The sequence below is a fragment of the Corvus brachyrhynchos genome, unplaced genomic scaffold, assembly GCF_000691975.1.
Source record: "Corvus brachyrhynchos isolate BGI_N302 unplaced genomic scaffold, ASM69197v1 scaffold245, whole genome shotgun sequence".
NCBI classification, from domain to species: Eukaryota; Metazoa; Chordata; class Aves; order Passeriformes; family Corvidae; genus Corvus; species Corvus brachyrhynchos.
Window position 1 is genome coordinate 5115804 of NW_008238988.1, and position 7977 is coordinate 5123780.

Consider the following 7977-nt stretch of genomic DNA (forward strand, 5'->3'; position numbering starts at 1 on the left):
AGCAGGAATTCAGGTCAGAGCCCTCTTCTGATGGACCTTGTGTAGCAAGAGATAACCTTGCTCTGAGGACTTCAGAACAGAAAAGGCAAAGGGCAAGAGAAAAAAGAAAAATACTAAAAATACGCTTTAACAGATGGGGCAGTGAGGTGGCAAAAGATGAAGTGATTTGTTTGACGTCAGGATCATGGGAACATCAAGCCAAAAAGGGGAACTAAATCCATCCCTCTTGGAAGGCTCAGTACATATCTTTAACCACAGACCATCCTTTCCCTCTGGTGTTACTGACTTTTGGCCGAGCCTTTGCTCTTCACTCGGGGATGGCACTTGGTGCAGGATTATTTGCTGAGGATCAGGCCCCTTATTAGAGTGGGTTTTGGCTGATTCATCCAGTTCATCACCTGGGCATAATGCACAATGCCTTCTTTTCCCATCAGTCCCTCCTGGAGAGACCCAGAGTCCTGGTGAAACTTTTCACGATGTCATTGAGTGCAGGCAATGCTGGCAGAGATCTTAGGCTTGGCCACTGACACAGTAATAATAATAATAATATTAATGATAAAAACAACAATGCCAAAGCCAGACCTGGACCTCAGTGGTTTTCCTTGGATGCCTGGCACCTGCACCCAGGATTGCACAGATCCTGCAATGGATCAAAACAGAGTGGCAGTGCCACCTCTGCAGAGACAGAAGGAGAACAAGGAGTTTATCCATCATCTGGTAGCTGGGGAAGATATTTGGGCTTGGTTTCATCCCACCTGGCATGCTGGTAGAACGCTGGCAGCACTCATTTGACCATAATGGAAAGCATGTCCAACACATGACCGAAATCTGGAGATTTCCATTCACTTTGCTTCCTGTGGCAGCACAAATCCCAGGATGGCCAAGGGAGCTGGCCCTGTTCTTTGTCCTCCTGCGGTTCTTGCAGCTGCTGGACGAGGTCAGAGGTCAAATGCACAGCCTGGTGATGGGGACAAGCCCCTTGCTGTGACCCCAGGAAGAAGGGACGCCTCTGGGAGGGACAGGCCTGGGAAGCAGGATGGCAGTGGGGCACTTTGCCGAGCCCTGCTGGGCCTGGCGTGCGGAGCAGGCTGGGATTAGGGCTGGAACTCGCAGCATTTGGGCCATTGTGCAATGCTGGGCAGCTGGAGGGTTTCACTTTTCAGAGGGGAAAAGAAAATGTGAAAAACTAGAACCAGAAAACTCTTTTCTTCCCTTCCCCTTTTTTTTTTTTTTTTTGGACCTATCCAGAGCTTTCCACAACACTGGTGATTTAAACCAGGCCTGGAATATGAATGCAACTCTAATATTTCTACCTTCCTCAGTTACATTGATGAGTCAAGGAACTGGCTGAGGCTGAAATGCAGCAATGCATATGCACAGGCTATGGATGAAACCTCCCCTTGCATGGAAACCTTGTCAGCCAGGGCTGGATCCAGGAGGTTAATAATGTTCTGTCCTTCATGGGAAAGAGAATATGAATTTAATTTAAAATCTAGACATGCCTTCAGCTCTGGAACAGAGAACACAAAGCTAATTTCACCAACAGGCAGAGGGAGATGGAAGCAGGGCACATCCTGGACTCTGCATCCAGGCTGAGTATGGTCTTGGAGCAGATTTCTTGGGACATTTGAGCCCATAGGTGTAAGAAAGCAGGGCCATTTTGAGGGGAGGAATGTGGGGCTAAGAGAAGCAGGTGCCTGGGGTGCAGGTGAAGCACTCGAGTGCCAGCATCCTTCACTGTCTGGACTTGGAGGCAGCAGCAGGGAGAGCTGCAGGTGACTCTTCACAGGGACAAGAGGACAGAGGTGGCCTCAGTGTCAAACCAAAGCAGGGAGCAGAGGAGTCCCAAAGCCAAATGACTGCCTGGTGCTGGGGGCAGGAACTGGGCTTTGCTCTCTGCAGCCCAGCCAGAAACCCTTAAAACGGCCTCCTGTCCCTTTTCAACCCTCATCTACATCCTCAGCCTCTCCTCCTCCATCCCCCATGCCAAATAAATCTCCTTAGAGTTTAAATAAATGCCTTAGTGTCCTAAAAGTCTTGCAGCCTTGGAGAGGAAAAAAAAGAAAAAAAGAAAAGGTATTAAACCTGAAAGAGAAATAGTAGATGTGCATCTTCTTCCCTTTGGTCTCTCTGAAGGCTATTAAGTGATGCAGGGTGACTGTGGACAGGTACATGCAAATAATAGGATCAAGGCAGCAGTACAAAGGTTTGTCTCCCAATCTTAATGCAGGTGTGGGAGACACAAACCAGGTGGCTAAAAGGCTCCTTTGTTTGAAGCTGTCAGGAGGAGAAGCTGATAATCTCATGCCTCATCCCTAAACTCTCTTTCAGCCGTGTCAAGGCATCTCCTCACATCAGGAAGTCTGCAATGACATGGCTATGTGCTAAGCTCTGTTAATGTGGTCCGAGGTTTAAACACTTCAGGTTGAAAGTGGATAATTGGTGGCAGTAGATTTTAAAAGCTCACACAGGTGCCTTTGAAAAGAGGTCAGGAGTCAAGTGCATCTCTCCTATGAGAAATGGTGAGCCTTTCCTAAGGAGATCAAAATTCTTCCACGGAGAGCCCCAGGGCCTTGTAGGAACTGTTATTAATTTAGTCCTGTATGTTCCAAATAATGGAAAAACGATACCACATGTGTACAACGCCGAGGAATCGGGGCACGCTCTCTCTGGATAGATAAGCTTTCACCTGGCACTCCTGCATCGTTAATTAAGTAATCCCCTCTCAGCCTAAGCAGGAGCAGCACGGGAGCTGCCATCCGTCGGGGTTCTTGGCAAGTGCGGGTGGGGACAGCACGACCTCAGCTCGGATGGTACCCGTGGGGGTGAGGACAAAACCCCTCAAGCACCTCCCCGGGGGGCTGGAGGGCTGTGATGTCTCCCACTCGGGTTTTCCAAGGAATTTGGGCACCCTGGCCGCACTGCTGCTCCCACGGGTCCCTGCACAGCCACCCCCGCAGGTACCCAAGCAAAGCGCACCTTTCAAGGACAACTACTCTCTCCTGGCGCGGTGCTATTTTCTCAAATTGTGCTTAATGAAGGCAAAGCTGGAGGAAATTAACATCCAATTATTCTCTTAGGGCGGATTTCTTTGTGCCGGCCGCGGGACACGGACCTGCCCAAACCCGCAGCACATGAAAGCGGCTCCTGCCCGCGGCAGGATCGGGTTGCAAAGGCACCGAGCTCTCCCCGGCGGAGCCCTGCACCTGCCCGGAGTTTGATGGGGATGGGAGAAAAGACAGCGGATCAGGGCCAGGAGAAGCTGCTTTTCCCCCCACCTTCGCCATGTGTTCGAGTTTGCCGTCTGAGCACCCAAGATGACAAGCGCCAAAAAAGATGAAATAGCATCGTTATCACCCAAATTTGCATTAAAAGTGCGGTTTGGTCTCTGTCTGGGCGTGGTGGCTGTAACCAGCTCCTAATTCCGCTGCTTCAGGTGCCTCCAATTTCTCCTGTGCCAGTAGCTCCTTTGATTTTGGGACCTTATTCTTTGCCGTTTTGGTGAGTGCAGCCCAAATACACCCAGAAGTGTCTTGTGAGAACAAGCTTATTCCAATTGTGAGAGAACACAAGGAATTTGCTTCTTGAAAATATTCAGATGAATTTGTTGATATATTCTGAACGGGTTGATAGAGCATTTTTAGTGATAAGGCACCTCCCAGTCTTGCTGGATTCTTTGTGAGCAGGTGCTCATTTTGTCAATTGTTCAAGTAAAATAGCTGTTTCTGTCCTCCTAACGTTTTTTTTCTCTGTTTGTGACTGGGGACAATTTAGGAAAGATTGCCACTGGTGAAAATATGTTATGTATACGTTTTTTTTTCTCTGTTTGTGACTGGGGACAATTTGGGAAAGATTGCCACTGGTGAAAATATGTTATGTATTTTTTGTTATTATTATTATTTGCTGCAAATTTATTTGTGTGACAGTAGCAAGTCAGAGGGTCTGAAGTGACACAAAGCAAAAAATATGGTCCCTGCTCCAAAAGCTTTAAATTATCCCAACTCCCCAAGCGTTGAATGGTGGCTCAGAGTCCATCCATTTCATTTGAATTTTACATTACATAGAAACTGAACTTTGGGAGGGGGAAAAAAACCCTTAAACGAAGCCTTGACCTTTGCAGCACAGTCCATGGGATTTATGGAAACACTTCTTTTGGATTTATTTTGTTACCTGAGAACCTGAGAAACCAATGCTTTAATAGAATGGTTTGAGTTGGAAGAGACCTTAAAGACCAATTTATTTCAAACCCCTGCCATGGGCAGGGACACCTTCCACTATCCCAGGCTGCTCCAAGCCCTGTCCAACCTGGCCTGGAATATTCCAGGGATGAGGCAGCCACAGCTTCTCTGGGCACCCTGTGCCAGGGTCTGCCTGCCCTCACAGCCAGGAATTCCTTCCCAAAATCCCATCTGACCCTGCCCTGTGGCAGTGGGAAGCCATTCCCCCTTGTCCTGTCCCTCCAGGCCCTTGTCTAAAGTCCCTCTTCCAGCTCTCTTGTAAAAAGTTTCACTTTTGACAAAATGATCTTTCCTGAAAGGAACAAATATCTCATTCAAAGACATTTCCCAAGCTCTGGTTATAAGGAAGTTAAGAACAGCACTTTCCCTTTTTTTATTAATATTGTTTGTTGGTGAAATGGCTTAATGGCTGCAGGGTCAGTTGACAGAGAGGAGGTAACATTGTTCTTCTCCTCCAGCGAATGTAGTGCTTGGCATGACTTCAAAATAACCCTATTGTTTGTCATCTTCTCAGAATACACTATAAAACCCCTGTTAAAAGGGAAGATAACGTTTTCTAAGCATAAGTCAAGTGCCGGGTTGCCTTTTTTTAAAGCTGCTTGATGAGAATTAATGGTGTTGGATCTCCTGTTTTAAACACATTTGGCCAGGTTTTCTGGAGGCACCTAATTTATCTTGAGGCTCTTTCATCTATTATCTAACTGTGAGCTTGTTCGTAGCTCATCAGCCATCCTGGTTTTGACAGGGGGCCTTGTGATGAGCAGCCAACAGCGGAGAGTGTCGGGGCCGGGCGTATCTCTGGCAGGAAGGTGATGGGAAAAGCCTAACCTTCTGCCACTCCTCCCAGCACTCACCAAACCCAAAAATAGAGTCTTGGATCATCACACAAAGCCCCTCAGCATGGTTCCTGCATCCCAGTGTCAAAGCAGATCCTCGCCAGATCAGGTCCATTAAATGGGGAAATGGTGCCATCGGCTCCTTGGGAGAGCTTGGGGTGGTGTTTGGGGAGATCCCCCTTGTTGGGGGGACAGTCTGTGACTGTAAAGCAAAGGGAATTGCTTTGGCCAAGGCACGGTGTCCATGGAGCCATCAGGAAAGAGGAGAAAGCAGCAGAAATTAAAAAAAAAAAAAAAAAACCCAAAACCTTATCTAATAAGGGTGGGAAATAAAGAGCTTATGTAAAAGAGGAATTTTTCCACAGCTCCCAAGCAGGAATTATCTGGTACATGATTCAGGACCTTCACAGATGTGTAAATTTTGGGCGTGAGCTCCCAAAGCCATTCTGGAAGCAGCCAGAGGAGATTTGCAAAAATGAGGACGTCGCCTTTCCTTTTTTCTGCTTTCAGCATCGATGTACGCAAGCGCTCGGAGCGGCAGCTACGGAGCTGCTGGAAAGTTTGTCACCATAACACTGCCTGTTTATGCTTTGTGGGGATGAAAGAACAGCTTTCTTCAATTAGGCTTTGTACTTCAGCTGGCAGGCGGGTGCCGATTGTCTCAAACTCCACCTCTCCGCTCGGCCTGGCTCGGGGAGCCGGCGGAGGCCGCACACAACAGCGCCCGGCCCTGCTGCGGATCACATCTGCTCACGACGGGCAAAGTGGGAGACATCCCACTGGGAACAGCAGCCACGTGGACTCAGGTGGACTGACTACTCCGACCTGCTGGAATTTTCAAACCATCGGATCACAGAATGGGTTGGAAGGGGCCTTTAAAGACCTTCTCATCTGCAATGAGCAGGGACTTCTTCCACTAGACCAAGTTCCCCAGACCCCCATCCAACCCGACATTAAATGTTTAGTTCCCAGCAATGGGGCATCCACCACCGCTCTCTGCCAGGGCCTCACCACCCTCATTGCATAAATTTTCTTTTTATACCTATCTGACTCTCCCCTCTTTCAGTTTAAAACCATTCCCCCTCGTTCTATCCTTTCTCAATGCTTTTCCCCTTCAGTCCCTGCTCCATGCACCTGCAAGCGGCTGGCAAACCATGGAGCATCCTGCTGGTGCCTAATGAAGAGTTCAGCCTCCTTTTAAAGCCCACGGTGGTGCAGGGACAGCAGACTCTTTCCATTGACTCGGGCAAGTTTTGAATAGGTTGCCTGGATACCTGGCTATGGAACGCAGCACGTGTGAGCGGCCAGCGGATATCTCTTTAATAAGAAACAGGGCATGGGCAGGGAGCTGCCTCAGTATCAGGGTGGATTTATAAGGCACTGACTGCTCTGTGTCAGGCAGATTTGCAGATTGAGGGAATTTGGAGGGGGTTTATGGCTCGCCAGAAGCTGATAGCAAAGCTGTGGCAAAAAGTCAAAACGCACCACCCATGGCAGCCCTTCACAGGGAAAACTGACTTATAAAACAGGATCTAGAGAATGCTGTGATTTTGCCTTGGAACTCCTGAAGGATGAAATGCATTTCCTGGGTCAAACCATGACAGAGAAAAAAATAGGTGGAGACTCTGAGATGAATGAATGACGATTTATAACAATTAAAATCAAACATACACCTTCACACTCAAGCAAGTGCACGTAAGACGCCAACAGCTCTGTGCTATTTGTCATCTCTGCTATTTGTCATCTGTCCTTTTACCATAGTCACCCTACAAAAGGAGGGATCACAGAGAATGTCCACCTGTCCTACCCCCTGCCAGGGGCCAGACCTGCAGAGACACGGTGTGACCCTGGCCTGTCACACAGTTGAAATTCCTCTGCTTAAGCCAGAACTGATCGTGGTGCCTTTTTGCATGTGCCAAACAGAGATTCACCGATGGAGAAAGATGAATATGGCTTTTTGCACTTGTTCTCTCCTAGCAGGATTCTACTGAGGTCTGGGGTAGGTGAGTAGTGAGTGGTGTTGGTGCATGAGGAGGCAGCAAAATCATGACCCAGGAGAGGAGCTCTACCACTGCATGGCACTTGCACGTTAATTGTAAATCGTTTTCCTGGGAATAAACAAAAGCACCACTGCTGGGAGACCCTGCTCGGGCAGGAGAAAGAGCTGCTCTTCATGCTCTGAACTCAGACTCTGATTATTTATTTATTTCCTTTCGGCCTCAAGATGTTTCTCAACAATAATCAAGGGAGAAACAATGGCCCATTCACGGGGGCACTGAGCTCTCCCTTGTCCTAGGTCCAAGCGGGCGTTGCTACTGAGAACTGCACTGACCCGGGGCTTGGCAGACCCAGGTGCAACATCCTTCTCTCCTGGGGATTTCCAGCCTAACCCTGAGCCAGGTAATTGGGCAGCTAAATCCCTTTAAAAGTCTGGGCCCTTTCCTCAGCTCCTTCACCGTAATTCCTCTTCTCACAGGTGGGTTGTGAGATTAAACACATGAAAGACTCGGAGGCACCGAATGCCGCGGTGATGAGACCCATCTGACAGAGAGATCAGCTAACCCAGGGCAGCCGAGCTGGAAAATGCCTTAGATTTTTCTCCCCGACAGCAGGATGGCCTTGTGGATAATTGATTTCCCCCTCGGAAGACTTGAAGTATATTTTTGGGGAATGCAAACATTTTTATTTTCGCTGCCTATTTTTCTTGCCTCCTCAAGAAATGGCTTTTCCTCCACACTCCTCCAGCTGCTCTGAAAATTCAAGGGAAAAAAAAAAAAACCAAACCTCATTAACTTTCCCAAAGCCTTAATTGTCCCATTTATTTCAGGGCAGTAGGAAAGCCCATCTTTCAGTGGCTCCCTCGCCCTGCTAACAACTCACCGTAATCCTTTCCATAATCCCCA

General features: G+C 48.3%; 1 long non-coding RNA gene across 1 annotated transcript in view; it reads left to right on the forward strand.

Moving 5' to 3' along the window:
• The window catches only part of LOC108447786, a 5363-nt gene extending 1626 nt beyond the window's left edge, over nt 1–3737 (forward strand). The window contains exon 2 of the long non-coding RNA XR_001863472.1: nt 3081–3737. This is a non-coding gene — a long non-coding RNA (uncharacterized LOC108447786). The remainder of the gene's footprint in view (nt 1–3080) is intronic.
• The last annotated feature ends 4240 nt before the right edge of the window (nt 3738–7977 follow it).